Below are 15,784 nucleotides of genomic sequence, written 5' to 3'. Positions count from 1 at the left end.
TTGTACATCCAGTCTTTTATGTCGTTTTGATGAGTTTTTATTTTGACGGAAAATGTTTAAGGAACCAGATTCTTACGACTCGCAGCCAGGAACATTCAACTGTGAACGCTCAAAGGTTCACCTCCCAAAACCATTTTACAAATCCATGGATGATGACGAAAATAGATGGATGGCACGTGAGCATATGTAATGTCTCGTGAGAAAAGAACCGTACTCTTCTAGAACGAAACATTTTCCAGTCAACAAACTGTCCATTGCAGAAAGGGGGTAAGAATGGAAACTGGTATCAGAGCACGGTTTACAAGTTTATTCGGAAAAGCAGATAAGCCTATTGTAGAAACACGTCGAATATCAAGCTTATTCATTTAGGGGTTATCCTGTTTGTTGTTAGGGCAAATAACCGTTTTTACTTTTCTTTAAGTTTCGTTTCAGACTCGTCAATAATATAATTTATTATATTATATTATAATACAATATGATATAATTTTTCCATAAATACGTTTATTTCTTATGACAGTTCAACGGGTGGCAACTAAAATTTTGGAATTTTTTCTAGGCCTGTATGCTCAATAACAAACGAGCTCAGAAAGAACTAAGAGTGTGTATGTGTTAGCTCTGTTTCTCCTCTTTCTGCTAGTATTTTCCGTTCTGTTCATGCTTGCTCAGTTTTGCTCAAAATGCCATCGAAACAAGAAGTACTTCACGAGCGCATTGTACAGTTCTACGAACTGCACAGAAATCTCGCAAATAGTATACGGTACAAAATTTTAAAAGCAAAAATGTGGCGGCTTCGACAGTTTACAATATCCTAAGATGCCCTACAACTGCTCGTAAGGAAGCTAGTGGAAGACCAGCCAAAAGTATGGACGCAAAAGGACTTCGTTCTCTTTCTCGTGCCTTCAACAACAAGGATTCACTGAGTCAAAGGGATGCCGCAAAAATGTTCAACTGTTCTCACCAGTACATCTGCAAAACGTTGAAAAGAGTCGGAATAAAGTGCCGAAAGAAGACAAGAGCCCCGGGATATACTGACGCACAGATTTCAACGCTGAATTCCCAATGCCGCTGGTTGATTAACAAATTTTCCGGTAAAAGTTTTGTTTTGGACGAAGAAAGTTTTGATCCCGTTTTTTCAAAAACATCATGCTGATGGACAATACGTGTTTTGGCCGGATAAAGCGTCATCGCATTGCGCCAATAAACACAATCGTTCCTGAATACCCATTCGATCCCATTTGTCAGTGTCGCCTAATCGAAGATTTCTTCGGAGGTTTTGAGCTCCTTGGTGTGCAAAAATAACTGGAGAGCCACGAATTGCTAACAGTTGATTGGTAGAATCAAGAGATGCATTCGCAAAGTTGACATGAAGGCCGTACAACGCTTCTGTTCCGACATCAAACGGAAGCTTCGCCGAACACCCGATTAAGGGCCGTTTTCAAATGTTCACTAATTGTTGTTCAACAATGGACAATGTATGTTTAATTTCAATCAATCAGATCATCTTCAAGTATGTTTGTCTTTTTTTGACAGCTTGAGAAAGAAATTCCAAAGTGTTAGTTTCCACCCGTTAGATTGCGGAATAATAGCAAAATAAGCTATTATACTAAATTGAAACATTATTTTACCATTTCAATAGTAAAATAATGTTTCCACCCGAACTGCTGTCGAACCTAGTTTCAACGTTGTTGAACTTAAAATAGCTTCAGTTTCGAACCTAGTTTTAATATCAGGTTTGCTTAATGTACGATTCAGACGATCCGGCTTCTTCCGTCACCGTCACCGGAACGTCAACCTATGTCAAAATTACTCAAATGAGTTTTCCCTTTGCGCATTCACACGATGCAGCAGAGATCCGGAACGTCAACGTCCGTCAACGGCAAGCTCCGTCAACATTTCTCCGAAAGAATATTTGACGGACTGTGATTATCGCACACATGTACGATTCATATGATTACGGTATTGAGCTGACGTTTGTTATGTATGTATTCGGTGTCAAGATCCCACTCTTAAACGAAATATACCACATATAAGTAATAAAACTTATCAGTAGATTTGCAAAGTACGTTACGTTGTTGAGTGGAACTGATTGTTTTGTTTTTTCTCTTTCTAGTTTATTTTGGAAGTTATTTATTCGATTAAAAGGTAGGAAAACAACAGATCGATTGGCTTCATAGGCTCCCAGATTTTGCATTAGTGGAATAAAATTGTGCGAAACAAAGTTCTTCAAATTCTGCGTGTAAGAAAATGACATGACATACACGGATAGGAAACCGGATCGTGTGAATCAGAATGACGGTGACGGACGTTGACGTTCCGGTGACGGTGACGGAAGAAGCCGACCGTCTAAATCGTACTTAAAACCCCGTCGCTAAATGCGAATCCAATACAGTTTCGTGAAAAGGATTTGTTTGATGAAACTACCCTGGGTCAGTTTCAGTTTTATCAAGCAAAAACGACATAACGTTTTCTCGCATCAACTTGTTGACGTTAGATAAGCTTGGGAATGGACAATAGTTCTTGAATACTTTAGATTAATTTTCAAACAATATCGATTAAACCACGAATCGTTCCACATTCGCAAGTGTAAGCCGTTTTAGTTTTATTTATTCGAGCAGCTCAACTTTCAAATTTAAAACTGGTATACGCTGCCGTTCTATTTTCTCGATATTTGAAACACAGATAAAAAGCTGCTGGGGCTGCCAGTTTATTTTGTTACAATTTCTAGATTTGCATTTTAAAACTGATATAAATTATGCATCTAGAACTAGAACACTCCTGAACAAGCCTTAAACATAACTGCTTGCATGCAAAAATTGAACACAAATTAGGCGAAAAGTGGTATCGTAATCCAAGGACACTATAGCATGCGATATAAATGTAATTGCATACATTTTGGATACTGATACAAATTTCGTCGGATTCAACGGTTGAATGTTTTTAGTTTGAGGCCCCTGTTTAAGTATTTTAGGAAGCAAAATCCGCATGGAATCATTGAGTGTGTTTCATTTCAGATTTGTATATTTCAGTAGAAGAATATATCGAAATGCTGTTTGGGATTCATTTATGGCCCTAAGAAGTGCCAAAACACTATTGAAGTATGTCTGATATTGAACACTGTTCGGTGCATTTTTTCGATCGCAAATCAAAGATCGAATCAAAATCTGGAGAAATTCCGTTACACTTTCGATTGTCAGTATTTGAAATAGCAATCCGGTATAGACAAGAGGGGACGTATCCGTGCCAAACTTTTATTTGGTTTTAATAAGACGTGATAACCCGACCGCTTCTTTTTTTTCATTGATGGAAGCGCATGGTTGTTTGTTAATAAAATTAATGCACACTTAAAACATATTTTTGATCTTGGCAAAAACTATTTTACTAAAAATATTATTATTTCAATTCATCTTAAATGGATACTAGCCATGATGGTAGCTTTCAACCTTTTTAATCATCGTCGTTACCATTACCGGAATCAGTTTCGTGGCAATTAAACAGTAGCATGCTCGAATTTAGCACAACACGAGTATTTTTTTCTTATCTCTTTCAGGAAAAATTATGCAAAAGAGCCAAGACAAACCGGCAACAGCAATTAAAACTGTTGTCATCACGGATGAGCGGTTAACCAGCGGAAGAGCAATAAATCACTTGGAAGAAAATAAAAACGAGATTCGGTGCGGCGGAAAATTCCGGTTGGAGGGGGTTGAGTGGAACGAGAAGGCGAGTGAAGCAATATGTGACCACAAGCAATGTCGAAAGTGGTTTCTAACTTCTAGGGAAAATGGACAATCGACCGCTACCTTCTAAATCAATAACCTTGAAGGTTGCATACCGTGCATACTGTTCTGTCATCGTCGAAGCACGGAGGAAAAGAGTAAGGGTTAATTTAAACAAAAATCGATTTGTCGACGAGGTGTGATTGATAAAAGTTACTAATGCAGTCCACTGGAAGGTTAACCGCACTCATTAATTACTGCCACAAATTGCCCTTAAATACACAACTGTGCTCGTAAGTGCTCTGCAAAGTGCATGGAAAACAGTCTGTGGCTGAAAAACCGTTTCAAAGAAGAATGCTGAAGGACAAGACCCACAAGTATCACAGGCTCAAAACTGTATGTATAAAATCACTTGAATTTAAATTTTGATGAGTTCTTGGTCGGCGGAATAATGAAGTACGGTACTGTTTAAAGCAGCTTGCATAGCAATAGCATCTAGGCTTGTGGGGATGAGGGGGGGCTGACGAGTGCTGCATCTGACGCTGGGTTCGGGAGAGCCGACGAAAGGATAATGCCCTTCTCGACGATGCGCGCAGTGGTACCTATCAGTAATTATGATGCTACTCGTTCGTCAATGAGATGTGCTGCAGAGAGTGCGGCCGTTGGAAGCGGATGTTGTTTAAAGGAAGGTGATGTGCCCCAGAGCGTCCCGAGCACCACACACCGATGTCAGTACTCGAACAGACAATGTATGTGGAGAACGTTGTTGTAGTACAGCAATTTCTAATATTGCTTAGTGGTACAGGTAATTTTTTTTTTTGCGTTGACCGTAAAACTTGATAGGTTAATGTGGAAAGGCAAAAAAAAAACAACATTGCAATACTAGCTTTCCTAAAATGGTCATGAGAAAAATTCATTTAATAACTTGAATTTAACGGTTTTACGTTTTAGTTGGTATGACGCGTAACTGAAAACATGGAAATTACTTGGTTACATAGTATTTTTGGATATAAGAATGACTTTTGAAACAAATGAAAGTCAGAAGAACAGATTACAAAGTTAAATGAATGAAAACTTACAGAAAAGATTATTTTTCAGTAGAAAAAAAAAACGGGTGGGTAATGTCAGAGACAAAACTGGATGACGTGTATAGGAATAAAAATGATTTATTTTTATAGACGGTACATCCTTTGATTTGAGTCTAAATTTATGAAAATCGACTCAGTCGTCTCTGAGAAAATGAAAAGTTCCGTCTATAAATTTTTGGATACTATTCACGGGACATCCAGAACCAGGAACTGGGACCGGCACGGCTAAAACTGGTTTGTTTGAGCAACAATTAACCCAACCTACAAATCGGAACAATTTTGAGCCAAATTTTGAAGAATTTTTCCGTTTTTTTGCCTTTCTCATATAGAAAGGTTATACAATCACTGTGAAAATCGACTTTTGAACCGATTCCCGGAGGGCTGAACGTCATATACTATTCGACTCAGCTCGACGAACTGAGCAAATGTCTGTGTATGTATGTGTGTGTATGTATGTATGTATGTTTGTGTGTATGCGACAAATAATGTCACTTGATTTTCTCAGAGATGGCTGAACCGATTTTCACAAACTCAGATTCAAATGAGAGGTCTTACGTTTTCATAGATCGCTATTGAATTTTATCCTGATCCGACTTCTGGTTCCGGAATAACAGGGTGATATACACAAAAAATGCAAAAAAATGTCACTCACTTTTCTCAGAGATGGCGCGGCCGATTTTCACAAACTTAGATTTAAACGAAAGGTCCCATAAATCGCTATTGAAATTTATCTCTATCCGACTTCCGGTTCTGGAACTACAAGGCAAATTTATGATAAAATGCGCATTAAATTTTCTCGGAAATTTCTAAACTTATTTTTACAAACTAAGATGCAAATGAAAGGTCTTCAAATTGTTAAAAAAAGTCCCTAAAAGTTGATCCAGATCCGACTACCGATTCTGGAACTACAGTGCGATTGGTAAAAATTTTCAAGCTCATGAGTATTTTTTCACACAGCGATGGACATTCTTATAAAATTTCCTGGTAAATTCATCTAGTTGGCAGACCTTGTTAGTTGATGGATATATAAATCTACTTTGGGTTTCTGCTTTTAAACGCACCGTTACTAGTGAAGAAAAGCTCCAAAAACCGGGATGTTTTTGAATACATAAGTAATATGAGAAAGTCATCATTACACCACTAGGTGACTTAAAAAAGGTTTTCATCATTATCATTATCGCTCTAAATGACGGGCTGTGATTTCATACACACTTGACTCTGTATTTAACACATGGATCAATAAGTCCCGAGACTAACAATGGAAACAACATTTTTTTTGCCAAATTTTTTTTTATTCATCAACCTAATCACCTTTTAGGGTGATACAATGGTTCCAATGTTTTTCCAATTTTTCAATACCATGTTTATAAAAAAAATTATCTTTCGCTTCAAAATAAGCTTCAGTTTCAGCGATGACCTCCTCATTTGAGCCAAATATTTTTCCCTGGAGCATTTTTTTAAGATCAGCAAAGAGCCAGTAGTCACTGGGGGCTAAATCTGGCGAGTATAAGGGGTGGGGAAGCAGATCAAAGCCCAATTGGTTCAATTTCGCCATTGTTTTCATCGACTTGTGGCAGGGTGCATTTTGTTCCATCGAAAGCAATCGTGGCACCCACTTGGAGAAAACCTTTTTTCATGCTCAATTTTTCATGAAGGATAGTAAATACACTTCCATGTGATATCTGTGTTATCCCAGCAATCTCACGGAGCTTCACTTTATGATCTTCTATTATAAATTTGGTCAATTCACTCACATTTTCCGGTGTAACGGCTTCCACAGGTCTACCCGAGCGTTCCGCGTCATTTGTGTCGGTACGACCACGTTTAAACTCGGCGAACCACCGACAAATCGTTGCTTTTGATGGACAAGAGTCCGGATAACATTTTTCAATCCATTGTTTCGCTTGCACGGTGTTTTTATCCATTAAAAAACAATGTTTTATCAAAACACGAAACTCGGTTTTTTTCCATTTTTTAAACAAACTACAAAACGACTTTACTCCAACCTCGATAACTCAGCTGTTTCTGGTCGGATCGACTTAAAATTTTGACCCGTTTCAAGCAAAGGTTAGTACTCAAGAAAGATGTGGTTACTGGTTTACTACGAGCGCCATCTCTGCTTTAGCCTCGGGACTTATTGATCCATGTGTTACATGTCTTGTATACAAACACACAAAGGGTAAGGGACTATAAAGCCTTTAAATTGAATTTGACTATAAAGCCTTTAAATTAAATCGATTAAGCTGTCTCTGAGAAAATGGAGTGCATTTTTTTAATTTTCTTTAAACATTTTATCTTGTAACTCCTGAACCGAAAGTTCGATCCGGGAAGAATTCAATAGCAGGCTATGGGATCAAAGGAACCTTTCATTTGAATCTAAATTTATGAAAATCGGTTCTACCATCTCTGAGAAAATTGTCATTACATTTACATATGCACACATAAAGACATGTTGCAGACTCGACGAACTGCGTCGAACGGTATATGACACTTGGCTCTACAGGCATCGGTTTAAAAATCGGGTTTCACAGTGATTGCATAGTCTTTCTATATGAGAAGGGTAGACGTTCAACGTACAACATTATAGTAGTTGATTTGAAGGATTTTCATACTCAGTATAAGAAAAATTCGCATAATTCTTTGGAAATATTTTATTGGTTCTAAAAAGAACCTATTTTCGGAATTTATCCGATGTTTGAAATTGTTGAGTACATACCTAAACCAAAACCTAAATTCTGGACTAGTATTCAGAAACTGGAGCTGAATTCAAGTTTCGAATATGCACAGTTCGAAAAAATCTTGTAATTTTAAAACTTTTAAGATGCACATAAACGGACCGCACAACATATAAAATTGTGTGATTTCAAAATTACATGGTTTGAATTCGAATGAAATAAAAAACAGAAGATCAATAGCAACAGTGCGCGGCTTGAACCGAGAAACATTAGATCACAAAGCACATCGGTTAATCACAGCCATCGTTTGAAGTGTATTGTTATTTGAACTAAAACTCGGTAAAAGTTATTTACAGTCATTTGTTAATTAATGTTAGGCACAGAGATGCGGCCAATACTTTCACATATTATTTCAAATTTACTTCGTGGACCTATTTGCTAAAATTTAACTTAAGGGGCTGGGGTCCACTAGGAGATTGATAGTACCTATTAGCTCTCTCCGGATTGTACCAGCCTAGATGCCGTGTGGAATCCGGCGGAAAAAAAATGAACCAAGAATAGATCCACTGGGTTCCTGCTTCCATGTCGTAAAAGGCGACAATTGCAGGAGTTTCTTTTTTTTCAGTTATCAGATATTTTCAATGTTTTACTTCTGATTACTCTATTTTACTAAATCATCTCTTTATTCAACCTATCAATTTCCGTCTCGCTTCGTAGAAAAGTTTTATTAGGAATGATTTCTTCTTCCATGTTATTGATTGTCTTTCAGGATTATAAAATGAATGATAAAAATCAACCATTGCGCAAATCCGTTTATATTACAAAGTTAATAACAGAGATGACATGTATCGGTATATTGAATACATAGTAAAAAACACTTGATATTAATATTTCAAACAGTAAATTAATATTTTTCTCGGTAGCCGGCTGCCCAGATCAACTAATATAACCAATTAATAATTTTAATAAATAATTAAAATAATAAAGCGGAAATAATAAAGAATCAAGACGCGAATGTTTCAATGCAATGAATCAACTTTTTTGTCTAAATCCTATTCGCTCGTTTATTTTGTATCACGTAGTTTCATTTATAAAAACGTGCTTAATCCACCTAGCAGTGAGATGATACCTTTTTTTTATCAATCCGAATGAGTTTTTTTGCATGACTAAAAAAAATGCGAAAGGTAGATGCATAAACGAGTGACTGCATACTCGACAGCCGGCTGTCCGGAGTTTTGTCAATTTCGAAAAGTGACTGTTTCGTGCATTATATTGCCAGCACAAAGTAACACATAAAACGATAATACTTTAAAACATTCTTGGTAGCCGGCTACCCAGAGCAATAAACACATGATAACATTATTAAAACATTTACTAACAAAGTATCCTCTCCTGTGATGCATGTGGGAATGCAGAGGATTCCTCGGTTCTTAGTAGCAACATGCATCGAACTAACAATCCTTTCCCTCCCAAGTAGATCTGCATTCGGACGTGGCCGGCGTCGGTATTGATCAGCATGCATGGTTCAATACAGTTTGCACAGTGTGAAACAATGTAATATTCCTAAACATGTTACTTCAAAAAATCATTTTGCAATCTCAATTGGTCCAGATCAATAACGGAGTAGCAACACACGGGCGGTCTCTAATGCTAATGCTAATGCTAATGCTATTTGCTAAAATATAACTTAATTTTATTCAATTTTGCCAGTGAGTGTAGCACAGTTATTATCATATGATTTTTTGTTTAGTGTACATATTCCGAAAAAAACATTCACATCTTTATTCTATATTTGAAGTTGACAATCAAATTGTTAAATAAGTACTTTTTTTGTGCGTATTTATTATTCGTATAAGTTTGTCAATTATTAATTTTGTGGTAAGTTCAGTTAATATATAGGCTGATTCACTACAGAACTTAATACTAAAACTGAATTTAGGGATTAAATTCAAAAACTGAATTAAGGAATAAAATTCAGGTTCGAAGCTCAGATCTGACATTTAGCTACACAATCCAGATCTTAAATTTTTATCCTGAATTTTTCTCCAGTTCCAAAATCTACCCAAGAAACCGCTTCTAAATTCCAGAATTGGGGGTAATTTGAAAAGTCTTCGAGAATGAATCAGATTTTGGTCTACATGATTTATGAACATTTTCCAAAGAACTAACGATGATTTAGCAGTAGAACAATCTGTCGATCAGAGGTGGGTAAAAGTCGCACTGGTGCGTACATGTGCTGGTATGGATGGAGAAAACAAGGAAAAACCAATACGTTTGCATTTAAATTCTCTGGCTTCGTTATCTCTTCACCTAGAAAAACAAAAACCAACACCGAAGTTCGGTTTTGAAACCACAACCGAGTCCTTCGGTACCGAGAACACACACATGTGCACGAGTTTTCAACCGTATTTAGTATAGTAAGAAGTGTATCGGAAATAAGCTATCCACGTACATTTGTGTTGTACGCATGTATTTGTGATTTATTTTTATGCTCAGATCACAACATGCTGTGCGTTTGGCTGTCAGCTTTCGTTTGTTTAAAAAAGGGTATAAATTTCGTTGAGAAAAATATCAATCCACCAAATTGGCCTCAGCTTCGACCCATCGAACGTTACTGGGCAATCGTGAAGAGGGTCTTCAAGAAGACTGGTCAGGCAGCTGGGAACATGCAGGAGTTCAAAAAAATTTGGGCTCAAGCGTCCAAAAAATGCGATGCAACACTTGTCCGGAACTTGATGAAGAGCGATCGATCAAAAGTTCGATAACTCGTGAAGGAATAACTTAAATTTCATCCGGTTTTCTTTATGCTCAAGTTTAACCTCGTACAATAAAGGATCAATTTTTAGTTTGAATAAAATATAGTGTTTTATCGTAATTTGAAAGAAAAATTTGTGGATAGCTTATTTTCGATACACTCCTTAGAACCGCGGTGCAGGTAGGAATGTATGAAAAAAATATAAAAAGATTAAGTTCAATTAAAATGACATACTTTGCGATATATTTGGTACTTTGCAATATCGTGGTGGTCGAGTTGCCCGAAACTACGAGTCATTTCATAAAACATGATTAGACTATTCAAAATTCTATCATTCTAAAGTCGTGTCATTTTTAGCAAATGTGTTGTATATCAATATCGATCACTCCAGGGAATCCAATACTAATTGAAAAAGACATCACAGTTACACCATCTCGTGCCGAAAAAGGTTACTAATTCAATATTGTTTAATAGTTTGCGTTTAGAATGCACCATTATCTGAAATGTCACAATTAATTGAACATGATGTCCACTTAGAGGTGGGAACTTTCCTATATTTGAAGTATTTGATGAAAAAAATATTGCCGATAAACAATACGAAACTCAAGATAACAAACCGTTTAATGTTCTGTGCAGAGTTAGAACTAAACTTTTCGTCTTCGCATTAGAAAGTTATGAAGTGGTGTTCATTTGTACCATTGGATTTGGATATCATTATCACAGTAAACTGAATACAACTGGATTGATTTGTAAAATCAAGATATTGTAATGACTAATTCGAAAATGTTGGCGAAATTAGTTTCATTCTGCGTTTACATTTGGAGTTTTATAAAGATTGAAATTAAAATTCGCATACACTTATATCAAAAGAAATGTTTTATATAACAATGCATTCTCTCACGAATTAGTAAAAGATACAGCTTGAAGTATTCTCAGCTTATTTTTTTACGTACAGTGCATATGCAGCAATGTTTTATATATTTGGGGTTGTTCGATTCAGTGTATTGATTGGAGAAGCTGTCATATCTCGGGTAATTTTTCAAAAAGGCGTATAAGCAAGTGACAGTTTCTCTTTAATCACTCTCTCTTTCGATTATTGTGATGTGATTAAAAAGATTTTCTTTGATATCACTATTCTGTTTGAAAGTCGAAAGTCATTTCATTCAAAGAGTTGAGTGATAAACGTGGAAACCGCTTGGTAATTAATAGAAGAGAAAGTAAACAAAGAGAAACTGTCACTTGCTTATACGCCCTTTTGAAAAATTAACCGAGATATGTATATAAAAAATGGAGTGTATTAGTAGCCTTACTGTGGTGTCCCTCGTGAATCGCAAAAGTGATCCATATTGGTATATAATATATTTGCTTTTAGCCATTCCAGGCAACCAAAAGTTCCACAATTAATTAAAACATCCATTTTCATTCTGCTTGAAAGTATATGGGGAGTTTTTGGTAGCTTGAAAGTACAGAACAGATTCCACGGTAAAATTTTTTGTTGCATATAGGCTGAACAATGTAATCTGGAAGCTACTTAGAAGTTTGTTCGGTTGCGTCGCGTGAACTTTCAAGTGTGGATAATTACTTAAAAAACGGACTGCTTAGAATTCTATTCATGAACTTCGTAAGCTGCTTTTCCCAAATCAGTCCTTTTTATCCGAACTTTTGGTTAGTTAGGCAAACAAATAAATAAGGATTTGAAAAAGTATTCGGAATTCGACGAGAGGGCTGTGGTTTATAGACTGTCCAACATGAGTCTGATTTGAAATCCTAGCCCAAAAGGTCTGAATGTTTTGTATCCGAGACAATCAAACCTTTGTAATCAAATAAAAAATAGCATATTTGGCAACTATGTTTGGAAGTACAGTGGACCTGATACAACTACAAATAAAAATAAAAACCGTGTTTCGATAATGCATTTATATTATCGTGAAAAAATTTCTATTTAAACACTATAACATGTTTCACCAAATCTATTGTCCAGAAATATGGGCAACGTAGTGAATGTAGCTGGTCGCGTACGCCTCAATCACCAACTGGATTCTTCGTTGACCGATTCCTCCCGACACCACATAGCCTTGGCCTTGGTTCGAACTCTGCTGGACCCGCATTTCAACATACCTTACCACTGCACCGGTTCCCGATTGAGGATAGTTGATACTCAGGGCTACGTTCTGATTGGAACCCCACGAAGCACCATCTTGGCCAGCCGCGACTAGTCGGTCACCTGCAGGTAAACGAAAAATGCCAGAACTACTCCTCTAAACTAGAACTACGGATCATACCTGAAACTCTACTTCCAAGACTGTACACAATCTGCTGCCGTGGGCTACGCATTACTTTCATCGGAACGATCTCAAGTTCCGGATGGGCCTCTCGGAAGGCGGTAATGTTCTTTACGACTTGGATTTTGGCGTCGATTTCGGAATAATGCTCCTCGTCACTGGCTAGAACCATCGCTGTCAGAGCAAGTAGAGCAATTGCTATTGAAACTATGGACGAAGCCATTTTGGACACGGTAATTGTGAAAATCTGGATACTAATTCAAAGGCGATTCTTAATTGACTGACGGTTCTGAGGAAACCATCGGATTTTATATACACGGTTTTGTAAACAGTTTCCAGTGATTTTCACTATCTGTTTACAATCAGTCTGAATTGTTTGGACGTTTGTGCAAAGTGTGTCAACGAGTCGATGTAAAACGGAAGTCAATTGAGTATGACGTTTGAGAGCAAACTGTTTACATCCTGTGTTTATATTAAAATTGACACTCAAGTTTTAATACTTTGTAGGCCGCATTGCTCTTGTGTTTATAAAAAAATAAAATCACAGTTAGAGCAAACGGCCTGGGAGCAAGTCAGTGCTTGTATGTCCAAATTGTTCTGAATGTCAATAGAATCGGTACACCAGCCATGCTATTGTTCCGACCGCTAGCAATAAGCTGTAAATTCTGTTGAGACAGAACCCTAAGATCCTTATTTGTTTGCTATCTAGGTATGAATTTGAACAAAATTCTTTAGAGGCTTTCGCTATTTCTGCGATGTGCTCTTTGAACCGAATTTCCAAAGTCCTCTCGGTCTGTCCAATATATTTTTCTCGCAATGAGACCACGAGATTCGATATATTCTGGATTTTCTCGAATTATCTGCATAATTTTTTTGTAGATCCTAGCACAGTTTTTATTTGATAGTTCTTACTACTGAAAAGCAAATCCAAACCAAACTTTTTCAGATTGGTTTTGAGCGGATGTGCAACATCTGGGTTGAAATCTACTGAAATTCTCTTTAAATTAATTTAATGTCGTAAGTGTTTTTTCAACAGTCTTACTTTTTTAACGAAGATTATTTGAATTGATCGCTTTGGATAACCATCGAGCTTTCCAATATCGAAGCTTATTTTTTTTTCTTTAATTAAGGTGAGCATTCTATGTAACGGGTGGCAACTAAAATTTTGGAATTTCTTTCTCAAGCTGTCAAAAAAGACAAACATACTTGGAGAAGATCTGATTTATTAAAATTAAAGATACATTGTTCATTGTTGAAACAAAATTAGTGAACATTTGTAAACGGTCCGTAATCGGATGTTCGGCGATGCTTCCGTTTGATGTCGGAACAGGAGCGGTGTACGGCCTTCATGTCAACTTTGCGAATGCATCTCTTGATTCTACCAATCAACTGTTAGCAATTCGTGGCTCTCCAGTTATGTCCAGTTGTACACCAAGGAGCTCAAAACCCTGAAAAAAATCTTCGATTAGACGACACTGAGGTAGATTTATCGGTTTGTGGTTTTTGGGTACAAATGGGATCGAATGGGAATTCAGGAACGATTGTGTTTTTTGGCGCAATGCGATAACGCTTCATCCGACCAAAACACGTATTGCCCATCAGCATGATGTTTTTGAAAAAACGGGATCAAAAATTTCTACAAACATTCATTCTGATGCACATCTTGATTGATTGCCAACCCAGATGGCTTGAACCATGGCTTAGAAATGCCTTTCTCGGAAATGACAATGTACAGCATCACTTTCTGTTCAAACTGATGTTTAAACTAATATTTTATGTTCGGATATACAGTAGAACTATCCGTTGAATAGTATCGATCGTTTGCGGGAATCTGAGTCTTCGAAAGAGGGAAGTAACTTTCGTCGTCCAAAACAAAACTTTTTCCGGAAAAATGTTTAATCAACCAGCGGCATTGGGAATTCAGCGTTGAAATCTGTGCGTCAGTATATCCCGGGGCTCGTATCTTCTTTCGGTACTTTATTCCGAGTCTTTTCAATGTTTTGCAGATGTACTGGTGAGAACAGTAGAACATTTTTTGCGACATCCCTTTGACTCAGTGAATCTTTGTTGTTGAAGACACGAGAACGAAGTCCTTTTGCGTCCATAATTTTGGCTGGTCTACCTTCCTTACGAGCGATGTTGGGCATCTTAGGATATTGTAAACTGTCGAAGCCGCAACATTTTTGCTTTTAAAATTTTGTACCGTATACTATTAGCCGAGATTTCTGTGCAGTTCGTAGAACTGTACAATGCGCTCGTGAAATACTTTTTGTTTCGACGGCATTTTGAGCAAAACTGAGCAAGCTTGAACAAAACAGAAAATACTAGCAGAAAGAGGAGAAAGAGAGCTAACACATACACACTCTTAGTTCTTTCTGAGCTCGTTTGTTGTTGAGCATACAGGCCTCGAAAAAATTCCAAAATTTTAGCTGCCACCCGTTATCATATGATGAAAGGCCGCCATTTTATGCTGGTGGGAGTGATTTGAAGTACTAGGTAGAATTTTATCCGTATTTAAATATATAAATATTTAACTTTAGAATATAAAAATATCTGGAAAGTGCAGAATACGTTTTTAGTTAAGTGCATCCACCATCATCAAAACATTTGTATTCATTATGTGAACCAAAGAATTGTTGGTTGAGCTGCACATGCTTCGCCATTAAAGTTTTTTTCAGAAGAAGACGCGTGAGTCAGAAACTACAACAACTAAGCATCATGCGTTTCCTTCTAATAGAACTTCAATGGAGATGCATCGGAAGTGTGAACAAAGAGACAAACAAACAACAATCTCAAAAGGCAGGGTAGAATATCCTTTTCTGATGTGACGTGTAGTGATTGCTGGCGGAGGGGGTTGCCATGGAGGTGTGACTATAAATGAACTGCGTGATGCACGAGCTCGGCTGAACATATTCGGTTCTTCTGCTCAATTAGGCTGTTTCTTCGTGCTAAGGCTATACAAAGAGTGATATTCTGATCTAATTTATCGTTTTAAATATAACAGTAGGCAGATGTGAATATCTCATTTTAATATTGATTTGGTGGACACGTAAGGAGTGTATCGAAAATAAGCTATCCAAAAATTTTTCTTTCAAATTATGACAAAAAAACGATATATAATTCCAACTAAAAATTGATCCTTTATTGTACGAGGTTGAATTTGAGCATAACGAAAATCGGTTGAAATTTAAGTTATTCCTTCACGAATTTTCGAACTTTTGATCGAACGCTCTTCATCAAATCCCGGACAAGTGTTGAATCGCATTTTTTG

At 36.9% G+C, this 15,784-nt stretch overlaps 1 protein-coding gene across 2 annotated transcripts in view; it reads right to left on the bottom strand.

Moving 5' to 3' along the window:
- Positions 1–15,784, bottom strand: part of LOC131425862 (gamma-aminobutyric acid receptor subunit alpha-6) — a 49,197-nt gene that overhangs the window by 14,317 nt on the left and 19,096 nt on the right. The window lies entirely within an intron of this gene.

Source organism: Malaya genurostris, chromosome 1 (assembly GCF_030247185.1).
Source record: "Malaya genurostris strain Urasoe2022 chromosome 1, Malgen_1.1, whole genome shotgun sequence".
In the NCBI taxonomy this organism is placed as follows: domain Eukaryota; kingdom Metazoa; phylum Arthropoda; class Insecta; order Diptera; family Culicidae; genus Malaya; species Malaya genurostris.
This window is presented reverse-complemented; position numbering and strand designations above follow the sequence as displayed.